A 13,854-nucleotide genomic window follows, 5' to 3' on the forward strand; every position below is an offset into this window, starting at 1 on the left:
GGTAGGAGTTGTATCTCTTTTTGATAACGCTTCGAGAAATAAAATAAGCCATGATGCACAGTGGTAAGGTACGGCAGTTCTCGTTCCATGTTCACCGTGAGCGATGAGTACATGAAACTGTGGCATTTCTCTGTTTTTTCCCTTTTTCACTTTAGTGTGGAATTTACTGGGCCAAACGATTGGATACCGGGTTCCTCATACGCCATTCCAGCTGCACCCCATCGAACCGGACGGGAAGTCCCTGTGGAATTCGTGTGGGGCGTAGAATGGGCAGCGCAAAATTTAATCCATTGCTGAGTTTGATATTCCTCGATCGTAATGATGGGTCGTATTAAATGTGTTCGAAACTGCTCCGGTTGAAACCGATGTCAAAACTGTCGATCTATCTTTGACTAGGACTGGGTCGTCTGTGGGTACGGAACGAGCTTGCTGCCTTTTGTCGATCTCGATTCTGCACTTTTTTTTGGCCAGTTAGTCTACTTACTCACACTACAGTCCGTCAAGACTTTTCGCTCGTGAATGGGGCTTGTATGTGCGATTCATGGCACTTATCAGCTTTGTCAGGATTCGGTTTCATAAAACGGGACCATCGCATGGAGGTGGCAGGAGTAGCACTGCGTCCGTTCAAGGTGAAACGACTGGTGCTCGAGCTCAACAGAGTCTACTACACCATAAAGTAGTGTTTTATCAGAAACACTCGATCCGAAAACCATTCAAACTGCTGACGGGAACATTGGACGAGTTGATGGGGGGAGAAACCGGTTGTACAGCAGCTTCACATGGTGTAAGGATATATCTGCTATCGGAAAGTGTGAACTTTGATGACCACCGTCAGTCCGTACGTTGCTCATTGATGGATGATGGAAGTTGGAGTCGGTTGACGAGGCACGGGATCGGTTAGCAACCCATCAACGTATCTTGGGATCCCACTACCCGAACAGACAGTAATTTTTCCCGACTTGTAACTTATACTGCCTTAGTCCTGCCATTCTGGCCCTTGTTTGCGCAGGAAGGGTAGTTAAGTTTTTTTTTGGGACCAAAGTACCGAGTTTTATTAAATAAATCGACTGACATTAAGATAAACAATCGTTCGTGGTCAACGTGTGAGAGTGTCGGTGCAGTACAGCACTGGATCCGTATCGAAGCGTTCCCCCGTTCGTGGTAGGTTATTACACGATGCGGTATCACAACAACGGACCATTGATCCATGGTGCTTCTCGAACAGTTTTCCAACTCCCTGTGCTGCGTGCGTGAACCAGTAGGGAACGATGTGTGAGAAGAGAAATGAGCAGCATTTAGAGCAAACAGGCGCTCGTCCGTAGCAATAAAACGGGTGTAGTTCGATTGGCAGAAGCCACTCGTCCAAACGGCGTTGGGTCGTGCTGATCCGAACGAGTTTTGACACACCCGAGCACTCCATTGGCAAGCGTGTGGCTTCTACAGCAATCGGGAATCAACACCGTAGGAAACTGTACAGAGCGTTGACATCATCTTTCTTCGTTCAGGGGGGGAAAACTTCCGAAGCCAATGGTGTTGTCGAGGTGCATTCGAGTATGTCTGGGTGTTTTGTGGGTATTCTCCCGTCCAAAACTAGCCATCGACCACATTCGCCATTGTAGTTAGAGTTTGAAGATAAGCTGCTTCCCAGCGCCTGTCATGTTTTATTGCTTGGGATAATGTTCCAGGAATAGACTGAGATAAAAATATTAACAACGTCATTAAATGCACTTTCGGAAAGGACATAGAGCGTCATAGTTCGTTGTTCTGATTTTGGATATTGCTTTTGAGTAGAATGTAGAATGTGTATCATGAGTTATATTAAATCATAAGAATTCTAGTAGTTTTAGTACATTTTAGAAACTAATAGTAAGAAAATTATTAGATGAATCTTTACTCGACCGGTTTTGATGAGCGCCTAAAGGTATGCAATCATTAGTGCTGCATTACAATGAACGAATAAAACAGCGCTGGTGGAGAATGTGGCTATATAAAAACAATGAACAGGTGGTGAATACATTTAATTCAACTAATAAAACAAAAAATTTTTTTCAAAATGTGAAACATATGAGATACACAAAAATATTCTTGTAAAATGAAAATGTCTAAGAAGATGGTGTTAAAATCCTGTAACAATTTTTTTTAAAGTACATTGCTTTAAATACTTCAGATGGTTTCCTTATTTGCCATGATGCAGATTAAAGAAGAGTGAAGAGTTATTGTTTTACTTTTTCTAGATTCGATAACATATTTGAAAGTAAAAATGGTCATATGTTCAACAATTGCTAGTAGTAGCTGTTGAAACTGTTTCACCTTTCAACTCATAAACATAGGGGTGGTTCTCTTTAGTCAAGGTGATAGCAAACAAATGACTTTGTAGAGAGTCGGTGAATAGTGTTTGAATGGTGGCACATATGCTACGCAATGAGCGAGATTACACAGAAGGATGCTGCTAGAGGGAGGATGTCGTTTTAGAGGTCCAGTGAATGTAGTCTAGTCTATCAACCCTTCCACCGAGATGAATGGATAGACATTTCGGGGCGGATTAATGTTTTATAGTTTGCTGTGGATAATATTTACGTTCCAGCTTTTGTATTTCGTTCGTTCGAACAGTCAGTACGAAACCAATCCTGGACTTAAGGGATAGCAAAATAGTGGTATGGTGTGACAGTGTTTCACGGGTAACCAAACCTCCTTTGCAGATTAAGACTTGTAGATAATGTGATGGTCATGCATCGTTTCTTACTGTAGGGAAGGAGAAATAAAGCAGCGATTTCATTTTTGTATTGGCACGGCGGAAAAGGGTTCGAATAAAGGGAAGGAATGCAATATGTATGGAGGGGTCTGGGAAACATTCATTATCGTACCTAATGCTCGGGTGGTTCCGATCTTGTTCAATCGGTCACACGGTTCAATACCGAGAGTTGGCGGAGAATGATTTGATTGCCAACGATAGCCCGCTCACTAGAAACTACCGGAAACGAAGGTAGGATTAGCTGAGTTGTATCTCCTGAGCATCCGGAGGATAATGTTTGGCGGTGTCGGCTGCTGCTGCGGCACATCATCGGAATTAATGTTTGTGTTCCTCTGGCCCGAAGACACGGATCGGAAGCGGCTGACTGAGATAGCACACTAACAGAGATTTGGTTTGTACGCAGGCAAGAATCGAAAGGGGGGAGTGAAAAAAGTTACCTTATCAGCAAGTTCGATGTGGGATTATAGTGTCCCCAGGAAAAGCCTCGTTGTCATACCGGACCGGGCAGTTGCCTCTACTATCCCCGGTGACAACACACATTGCTGCGGGTGTAGAGGTGGGCGACGAGGCTTCGATACGATTGTTTAACTTGGCGAAACTGATGTTGATCACGAGAGGCTCTTAAGCCAGCTGGCTTAGTCGATGAAGTGAAGATTGCACCCTGTCGATGAGGCGTATGATCGAGCGAACGCGTTTCAATCGAACGTTCGTTGAGGGGCGAAGGCGTTGGGTGTCCTGGGCAGGATTTGATTTGGAGTGTTCGAGAACTGATTGATGGAATAAAGGTTTTTCTCAGCTCGAACCGCTGGGAACATTGCGAGGAAAGCCGGCAGGTTGGGAATGTGGGTTTGCGTGGCCATCGAACACGAACGGAAATGGAGAGCTTAGTGTTTCTTTTTGCTGATCCGAATGGTGTTTGATTTGGGATGTTATCAGGTAGCATCCGAGATGGATCGGAGCTTTACCGGTACTGCTTGCTTTTATCCAGGCGAAGTATTTCTGTTACGATGGCTTTGGTTCGAGTGGTAAAAGCACGGCTTGGAGTGTTGAAATGGTAAAACGTGAAATAGTTTTCAGTGTGCACTCTTTCAACAAAGGGATTGTGAATGGTTTCGTTTGGGTGCAAGGGAAAGGATGCCTGGAAAGTTATCCGGGTTGCTTTTCGATTGTTTGTAGTGATTTTGAAACGCAAAAATAAAATGTTGCCCCAATTTGTGATTCTGCGAAAGGGTTTAACGAGAGGCTGGTGCTGTACTACAACTGAATCGAAATGAAGCATTGGATAACATTATGACTACAACGGAGATAGTTGAAGTGATATAAAGAATAGAGCTTCCACTTTGATCTATTATGTTGCATACATGTGTTTAGAAACAAAGTGTTCAAACAAAGGTTCCATAGGTTCCATAATCCAAAATAGACATAATTATGCGATTTACAAAAAGCTACCAATGCACGTTGATTAAAATACAGTTAATTCTGGATTGGAAAGAACTGAAAAACCAGTTTAATTTTTTCTACGTTTTTCTATAATTACGTTCACATGCGATGCAATCAAATTATTTTTCCTATCATTTACTAAAATAAAACTATTGTAAAAATAGGATTGCAATAAAAACAATAACACATCAAGTGTTGTACGCAATTCGAGAGTCATACTCGATTTTCATAAAAAAGCCATAAAAAAGTCAGAATTTGAAGCTGTTATAAATACAGAATAGGGATTCTTTCGAGCTATGACACTGTTGACAATGAACTTTTCTTGGCGAACCAGGCGCATAGAAAGGTAAAATAAGCATTTTTGTTTGCTCCTTATCAACCTACCCGGTAAAAGTAGAAGTATGCTGAAAAATAAATGTTTTTTACTCGAAGCCATACCTTGTTCCACTCATTCGCTCGTCAACTCAGCCGACAAAATTACCAACCTGTCTAGCGCGACACTCAAACACACGGCCGCTATTGTGTGCAGAGATTCGCGTTTTAGGTGATGGGTTTTCCCCTCTCTTACGCTTCCGCTTTGTTGCAAACACCATTCCGACCATCTCAAGGCGGAAAGAATGGGAAAAGTGCTGCTGCAAAATCTCTGCCCATTCATGCATAGCGGGTAATGGTCGTGCATAATTTAACACCTAGACGTCGAGTAGCTCCTTCAGGTCCTTCAGGTCCTTTTCCCCTGGTCAGGTTTTGCGAGCGTGGAAAAACTTTTTCCCTCCTCTCTCTATTCCTTTCCCGCTGGTGTTTGCAACAGGATGAGGAAATGAATAGAAAGTGAAGCGCAAAAGAAAAGTCTATATTCGCTTGGGGTAGCGAAGTCAAGTTGAACTACCTTTCGTCAGCTCTTGTCAACCGACGTGTTGGTCGGTTGTATTTCCTACGGCACTCGACACGGCACATCCGCCTTTTGGGAGGACTGACTGGTGTCGATTTTTAACACGCAGCAGGACCAAAAATCCCACCGTCCCGCAGTTCGATTGCTGAAAGGAAGTTGACAATATGAGGCTAGATAGAGGAAGGGGACAGATATAGAACAGAAATAGGTGTGTCCCACGGGTTTGTTTTTTTTTTCGGAGAAACTAGAACCTTGTTGTTGTTGAGCGCGAGGTGACGTAGCTTGAATTTAACAGGATTATATGGTGTACGGATGTGAAGAGTGGTTGTGATGAAACTCGTATACAATGGAGTGGAATAATTCAAATTTGGACTTGCTTCTCGTCACAATAAACACTTCTTTAAAAGAGAGAGAGAGAGAGAGAGAGAGAGAGGGAGGGATTTTAGAGTTTTTGAGAATACCAAAAAGTATTATTTCCGAAACCGTTTCCTCTCAATAAAAAAAAATATTATTTTTTCGATGCTATGTTGTTGAATGTTCAAATGTGGTAATAAGAGTATGACTTTTGCATATTTGTCCTTTTTTTTAAATATGCATTTCTGATGTGCGAGTCAGCCATATGATGGTTACACAAGCCTTTTTAGTAAAACGTAAAAGTAACGTAATTAGTAAAACGTATTAGTTATACGTAAAAGTAAAATGCGAGTTTTGCCGATAGCATATTCAATATTGAGCAGTCAGCATTAATGGGCGGCAGGAAATCTTAAAACATAAATAAGTAGAGCTGTCTTCCATTGCATCAAACCGTCCCCGTTGAATAGCACCAGTTCTTTATGAATGCAAGAATCAAACCGTCTTTTCCTACATCTGGCGGCAGATTGTGTTTGTCGAGAAGACGTGAGTCTGCTTCTTCAGAATTTGACGGTACTGCATGAAATACCCTCTTGTAGTGTGAAAATGGTCGTGCACAGGATTCGTCCCGCCCTTTCCCTTTCGAAACCGTTTGTATCGCATCGTCATACAGTGTGCTGTGAAGTCAAGGATTAAAATATTCAACAAGCGGCAGGAAAGCAACGACCCTCGAGTATTACTGAAAAGTCGTGGCCATCGGGCGCCCGCTGGAAGTACTTACGCTAGAGTGAAAATTGTGCACACACCGGAAGGAATGGATTGCTGCTGATATAGAAAATCCTATCGCCGCCTCACCCGGCCAAAGAACCATTTTCCGAAACGCCTAAACGCCCTCCCCAGACACTGATTTTCCATTGAATGCAGGATGAAAAATGCAGGGATCAATGAACTGAGTGCGATAAATGATGCGGTACGATACCCGGAACCTGAGGGTGTGAGTGCCGCGTCAGCAGTTATAATAAACGAGCTTCGTTTTCGTATGCGGTTAACGGTTGCGAAGAAGTGGGTGCTTGCTTCTGCCCGCGTGTGATTTCCTCCGATCCGCGTGCCGTTGGAGTGTAGAGATATCGCTGCGTGCATTTTTTTATAGGGTATTCATTACACCCAATTCACATTTGCTCAATCATGTGCGGTTGAATTTGAAGGAGTTTTAAAGGGATTTCTCAATTCCTTAAGAGGGATTAGTGGCAGGAACTATTTTTGAGAAGATACAGTTACAGTTATTTGAAAAATTTATCGTTAACTGAACAAGCTGTTGAGAATTGCGGGTCAGTGATTCATTTGATGTTCGTCACATTAATGATTAGTGTGTTTAGTCCTATTGTGGTTAAATCAAGCATGCTGTTTGATATCTTATTGCAAGCGAAACGCGTGCTGTTGAATTAGTAATTCAAACTAACTTTTTCTTATTTAGTTGGATTTTGAACAAGCCTTACTCTAGTTTGCTTTATGCGGTTCCTTGAAGTCCATGTTCAAATAGCTAACGTATATTTTCAAATCTAGCTGCAACAGAAATTCAAAAAATATTTCAAATATTTAGATAGTATTTGCAGCGCAATATTTTATGATTGATCGTACAATATATTAAATTACTTCCTCATTTAATACACTAGTGATAATATTCTTTCAGCGTTCAGTGATAATATATTCAGCAGTGATAATATTCTTTCAGCCGTACTTGCTGGTCTGGATTTCGCATTGAATTTGCAAATGTTTTTATTTGCTGAATGAGTTTTTAGAATAGCATAGCTTTTCTTAAATGATTTTGTGATATACAGGTAAATACTGTTGCTCCTGTCAAGTTACATCTGTATCTGGACAATTGGGTTCAGGAAAATTGGTTGATCACGGCCAATGAAGGACGGAATCTTCATTCTATTGCTGCCTTTTCTGGTGTTAAATATTAAAATTTAGAAATTTAAAAATAAAATAAAATATTGAGAACTCTGTAATAATATAATGATAAAATGATAAAAAGACAAACATGATTAGCATTTATGAAATAAAATACGGAATAGAAGAGAAATTATGATTTATTCAAAACACACTTTGTTTATCTTCTTCATGCATTTTCAAGGTCAAAAGTAGGCCAATCAATGTACATTTCCATGCTAATGTACCAGGTTTCACTTTTCAAAAACTATAACTTAACGAAATATTATTTTCAATGACTTAGTGTAACAATTACTTTGTAAGGCTTATATATTAATATAGACTACCGTGTGATGACTGCCTACATGGTAGTTCAGTTATATAATAAAGTTCGCAAATTACTGTTCAAATTAATTCAATTAATTAATACAATTGTTGAAAATTATATTCTATACGACAAACGAAAATTCAGGAAAAAATGAATGTATATAAAGAAAATCAAAATATTCAATAATTTTTGTAACACCAGTTTCTAATGAAAAACCTGAACGAGCGGGGGATGTTTGCTTAATTATGATCATGATACAGGACGGTAGTGATTTTAGGTGGTTCGTATTATTATTTATTTGTCCAAAAACATTTCATTCGCTTTCTAACAGATTACCTTTTGTGATACATTTGAGTACATTACATAAAAGCATAAGTACATCACTCAATGCACTTGCTGCGTTGAGATTGAGCTAACCTTGCCTATACTCATGATTGTAACCGCAACCATCTCAGCCAACTAAGCAGTCCTCTTGATCGGGTCACCATAGACCGAGAGTTTGGCTATGCTACGAATGAATTAAATGTACTTCCAAATGCACCGTTAAATGCACGGTGGCCGGGATGTTTCTACCCGCTTGTAGCGCGTGATGTTGCGGTTAGTTGGTGAAAAACATAACAACAGCCCAGCGGGAGGGAAAGGTGGAGGGAAAATTATACGCCTGCAGAACGGTGTACCGTTTCGACAAGGGGGTTAGTTGTTTTTTACTCATTTTTAGGATTCTCTTGTTTACGTGATTGGATTTTCATAGTTGCCGGAGTAGACCGACGCTGCCGCATGGCGCGGCAAACAGCAAAGGCCACAACCAACCGCCAGAGTCATCAGCATGCAGCAAATGCATCAGCAGCAGCAAACGGCGGTGCATCTGTTTTGTGTGGCTGACGCAGTTTGTCATTATCCAGCACTAATTTAATTGTAGATTAATGCTTCAATTTGATATTAATGAGGTTAGATGGAGAGTGTACGGGGACCATAATTTATTATTGGCAGCGCGAGTATAACTCCCCGACCGATGCGTCGATCGGATCGTGCCGGGGAGGAGCGAGGCAGTCGTTTGGCCTGGTCTAGTGGGATAAGCGGAGAGCTCGGCTTGGTTGTGAAGGCACTCGAGGTACAAAAGAGAAGTGACTTCTAATGAAGCTGTCCGGCACGACTGCTGATAATTTATGGTACACGAGATTAAGCCTCTTCGACTTCGGCAAGCTTGACGGGTTTGTGCGAGAGATAACACCGATGGCGTGTGGAGTGGGCGAGCAGCCGTGGATGAAACGGAAGCACCAGCGGCATGGTTTTGGACAACTGCTATCGTGGGAATTCGATCAGACGCGCGTTGGTTGTGTGTGTGTGTTTTTTTTTGCATACGCATCTCAATATTACCAAGAGGTGCGTTTGCGTGCAGAATGTGCTGATGCATTCGAAACATGCTTTTGGTTCGATGTCATTAGCACGTCACGCAAATAATAGCAATAATGCAATATAAAACAATAATTCGGTTCTTTTATGGGCTAAAACGGGAAAACAACACTTCACAAAACATCTATTCTTAACTATTGCAGTACAATTTGTGAAGAAACACATATTAACTTAGTATAGGCACGATATTAGTCTCGTGCAAATAAAGCACAAACAATATTTCCAAAACAACGATTTATATGCAAAAGAAACCCCAGATGGCTCAGTTGATGGTAGATAAGGACGAAAAGATATCATAAAATATGACAAAAAACAGCAGAACAGACATATGGCCATAAGGTAAAAGCTCGGCTAAGGTTTTTAAGCGGGAGCAAACAGGATCAAGGAAATTAGCTATTCTAGTACAGGGTGTCATCGCAAAACTTTAGTTGCAAAAGTTTAGAGATGAAGAACAGCCTATTTTTTAAATTTGCAACATAATTCAATCCTGTTCTTAAAAATCAAATAGCGCGTAACAACTCGAAACGCATTGTATTTATTTACTGAAAAAATTGAAATAAAATTCACTATCTCACTGTAGTGTGTAGCACTAAAGCACATTAAATTGTAGCCCTTTCGCATTGTATGCATTGCAATGACACAAGTTACTCATTCACACAAGATTTGAATGATATGATTCGAAAAGAAAAAAAAAATGTCACGGCTCACCAAAGAAGCAAAAATTTTTATTCGTATTTGCGTATTTATTAAGCACTTTTGTTGTAATTTGTGCTGTCTTATATATCATAAGCTAATAACTATTTATGATATCTCTTCCGCATAAATTCAGTGTGGACAGGTATTGGGGTCGCAATTGTAACAGAAAATCAACATTGATCGCAGATTCATTGTGCCTCTCAGGCGTTTGTTCGCTTTTAGTGGCATGCTTCTTTTTCCAGTTCCATTTTCGGGTGTCAAATGTTGTACACTACGGGACCAGACATTTCTCGCGACTCCATAAATAACCCGAAACAAGAAAGAATGAATGGACTTTGCGAGGTCGTACGTTTTACGCTGCAACATACACGACGTTGGACGACACTGGCCTGCCTGTCTGAACTCTCTGCACCCGTTGCGTAACGAAAAAAAAACGAATCCGTGTTTCGAAAATAAAGCTGGAACACGTGTGATTCGTTTACGGATGTTTTGGGCATAGCGTTCCCTCGCTCGGTTTGTTGGTTTGGCCGTGCGTGTCTGTGCGTATGACGCAGAATTGGCCAAATGCTTCCTCGGAAACCTGCACCAGAAGGGGTGGTTTTGGAACCAGCATTCGGCAATAATACTATCATCAACGAAATTTGATTAAGCAAAAGCACTAGCGCTCATTAATTACGTTCAGTGAGGCAAAGGAAATAAATGGGATTTCTTTCTTTGCTTGGCATGCCATCTTACATTGGTGCGACCGAACGAAGGATGGATGCTCGGTACGACGGAGGCACTGGGGTAAGTAGAAGGCATTGGGTAAGATTTTATGATCGAAACAAGGTCTACCATCGGTTCACGCCCATCGATGGCTTATGGCAGGACGTTCGTGATACTTCGAGACGGAATGAATTATAACGCAACATGTTCTAGAGAGGGTGTTGTATGGAAGCGATTTTATATGCTTCCAGGTTGAAATGTATTGAACTTTTGATTTCCTCCATCGAGTATGGCGATTATCGGGAACACTGTCAAATTAATAAGATGACATTGATGTGAGAACAAAGGGCGTATTTGATGAGAAAAGTGTTTATAGGTCATTGCATTGTATTTGGAAGTGTACTGTTCAAGCGGTAAAGCTCATTGTGACGTTTCAATTATTTTACTATCGGCTAGCAAATACAAATAAAAAAAAGTTGAGGGTTTTTTTTCCAAACAATTATAATGGGTGTATTTTTTTTTGGCTCAACAACCGTTGTCGGGCAAGGCCTGCCTGTACCACTTGTGGGGTTGGCTTTCAATGACTTTTGGAATACCCCTCATAGCAGGATAGTCAGTCCTACGTATGGCGGCATGGTCTATTCGGGGCTTGAACCTATGACAGGCATGTTGTTTAAGTCGTACGAGTTGACGATTGTGCCACGAGACCGGCTTTAATTCAGTATGAGGTTAATGTGACCATGAAGTGTGTAAGCGTACTTGTATCAGTTTATTATACAAGTGGTATTCAAACCTAACTGCTTGCTGATTTGGTGCCAATCGTTAATCCTCATTCGTATTTATTTAATTAAGTCGTCTGGCTTCAATGAGTATTTCAAACTAATTCCTAACAAAAAAAACTCTTTCATTCTTCTAAGTTAACATTAAAATTTATCCTTTTACCTAAAGCTTTATAGGATCTAATCATGCTGGACAGTAGGAGCTTAGAGCCTAACATAGTTGAAGAGGAGCCAGCAACTAATTACCGTCTGGGTCTAACTGGCCTGAAGAGAAGAGAGCAGAGGAAGTGCAACAATCGAACTGCACATTACCTAATGCAAGAAGAGACATTGATAATTGCAATGATTTATCTCGAAGTTCCAGTGATGAAAAGCTCTATTTTACACTTTGGTTTTGACGTGCACATGTATCAAATGATTTGGAATAGATTACGAAAAAACACTGTTGTTTACCATTATTTTTTTTACCTGCCAATCAGCGGAGAGTGGCAAAGATATTTGTTTAAGGCACGATTTCATTGTTCACCTTTCTTAAAATAGTAGAATGAGCTAGTTTTCGTGTGGGTTATTTTTAAACAGTGGGCACGTTTTTCTTTACTTCTTTATAATTACACAAAAAAAATACGTTCATGCTATGATAAATGTTAAAAAGTTACGTTTTATTCGATTAACTATGAAATTGATTTTATCGTAAATGGACGATAGTTAGTGGTAACATCATCACATTCTTATGACAAGTGAATTCGCAGTTATTATTTTTAGCGTTATAATATCGATACCTAGATAAAACTAATGAGTTTGACTTTTGTTGATCTGGGCAGAATGTATGACAATGTTGAATTCATGCGATGTTTTGAACCACACTGTCAACTAAACAAATATTATGTTGAGTTTTATTCACCATTGCTGAATAAACTTTACGCCAAAGTTTAGCGGTGGGCTACAGGGTGTATTTTGTGTCGGCGAATTATACTGTTTGTGAAGATGCGTGTTTGTGATTTTCTGTTGCTTTTGTTGTCCACTGTTGTAGTCAGTTTGTTTATTCTCGGCAACGTCCCGCTAGAATACGACCTAGCGTGGACACGTTGTGTATCACACAGCACACCACTGAACGTTACGAAATGAACGCGGAAGGAGTATCCACCCGAGAGAAATGAGATGGCTGTGGAAGTTTATTTGCATACTAAATGTAGGGGAAATTTTCGAATCGGAAAAGTTTTCGACAGAAAGTTTTATGATTATTTCCTGGTCCGTTTCGCTGCCGTTTTATGCACGGAAGGAATTTGTCAGTTATTTGTTATGCTTATGATCGTGTTTCTCGCAAGACGTGTATCTCTGAATGGTTTGTCTCCTGCCCTTGTCCACCCATTTCCACATCCATCCAACTGTCCATCCATCCATCCAAATATTCATATATCCTCACTGGTTGTTCTATTTTTGGTAGCTCACTCCATCGCAACGCTAACTTGGGACAGTTTCACATGATTCGCAGCGTCCAGTAAGCTAGTTAGTGATAGTAGTAGAATGGAACATCAAGAATATTGTTATGGGTTTGACCAGCAGTAACATAACAGTGTTTTGTTGGCTTGCCTATTGTCTCGTCCCGTTTACGTTTGCGTTTATTTGGAATTTTAAAACCATGCCTACATCGCTTCGCTGATACTCTACGGTCGGCTGTGATGGAGTGTGTTTTTGTTTTACGGTTGACAGCAACATTTAGCTTTAGTGGGCACTATTTGAAAAAAGGAAATAACGTAAGTAATCGAAATGATTCTTTTTGATCACTTTTGTACGGAAGAGGGAAGAGGGTTTACGGATCCTACCATTTGATGGATGAATGGGAGAAGCGTCCGGGAATTATATTTGATTCTTCAGTTTATTCAGTTCAGTTGATTTTACTGGTTTCGTAGAATAAAAATCATAACAATCATTGCAAAATGTTGGTATGAAAAATGTTCTGCACTGAGATATTTTGCAGTGAAAATCCTAAAGTGCGATCGCAAGTAAAAACAAACATTGTATGTTGAGTTTTTTTAGTGTATAAACTTAAACCTTATCCTAACATGATGTCTAAGGAATTGAAGAAATCATATGAACTATAAGGGGGCATCCATAAATTACGTAATGCTCAAAGGGGGGAGAGGGGGTTCCCTGTAGCGTTACGGTTTGTTACATAGGGGAGAGGGGGGGTTTACATTCTGTTACGTAACGTAATACAATCCTATCACTGGTCACTGACAAATGATCGCCCACCTGGGTAAGTTTTGCACTTTTATTGCTTTATATCTTTTGATAGGGAATACGAACTTGACATTTATAAAATACCAAAACAAAGGTTTGACAGAAAATTGCCATGAAAAAATCCACCGTGTAATACAGGTTTAAGAGGTTTAATTGAAGCCAATCTGGCAAGATGTCTAAAAATGCTCAACATATATATTATGCGTTTCTTTAATTATAAATTTTTTATGTAACTTTCCTTTCATTAATTAAACATTAATTAAAACAACTCTGCATACTTTATAAAAGCAATCAAATAAAAAAATATAAACCCATATTTTTTTGTATT

The 13,854-nt window shown here is 40.2% G+C and overlaps 1 long non-coding RNA gene across 1 annotated transcript; it reads right to left on the bottom strand.

The window, feature by feature from the left end:
* Window positions 1–1,087: 1,087 nt before the first annotated feature.
* Window positions 1,088–3,866, bottom strand: LOC120895255. The gene is made up of 3 exons (XR_005738303.1): window positions 3,190–3,866; window positions 2,865–3,129; window positions 1,088–1,692 (listed from the first exon to the last, which is right to left on the bottom strand). It is a non-coding gene; the product is annotated as an uncharacterized LOC120895255 (long non-coding RNA).
* Between the last annotated feature and the right edge of the window lie 9,988 nt (window positions 3,867–13,854).

The sequence above is a fragment of the Anopheles arabiensis genome, chromosome 2, assembly GCF_016920715.1.
Source record: "Anopheles arabiensis isolate DONGOLA chromosome 2, AaraD3, whole genome shotgun sequence".
Classification (NCBI taxonomy): Eukaryota; Metazoa; Arthropoda; class Insecta; order Diptera; family Culicidae; genus Anopheles; species Anopheles arabiensis.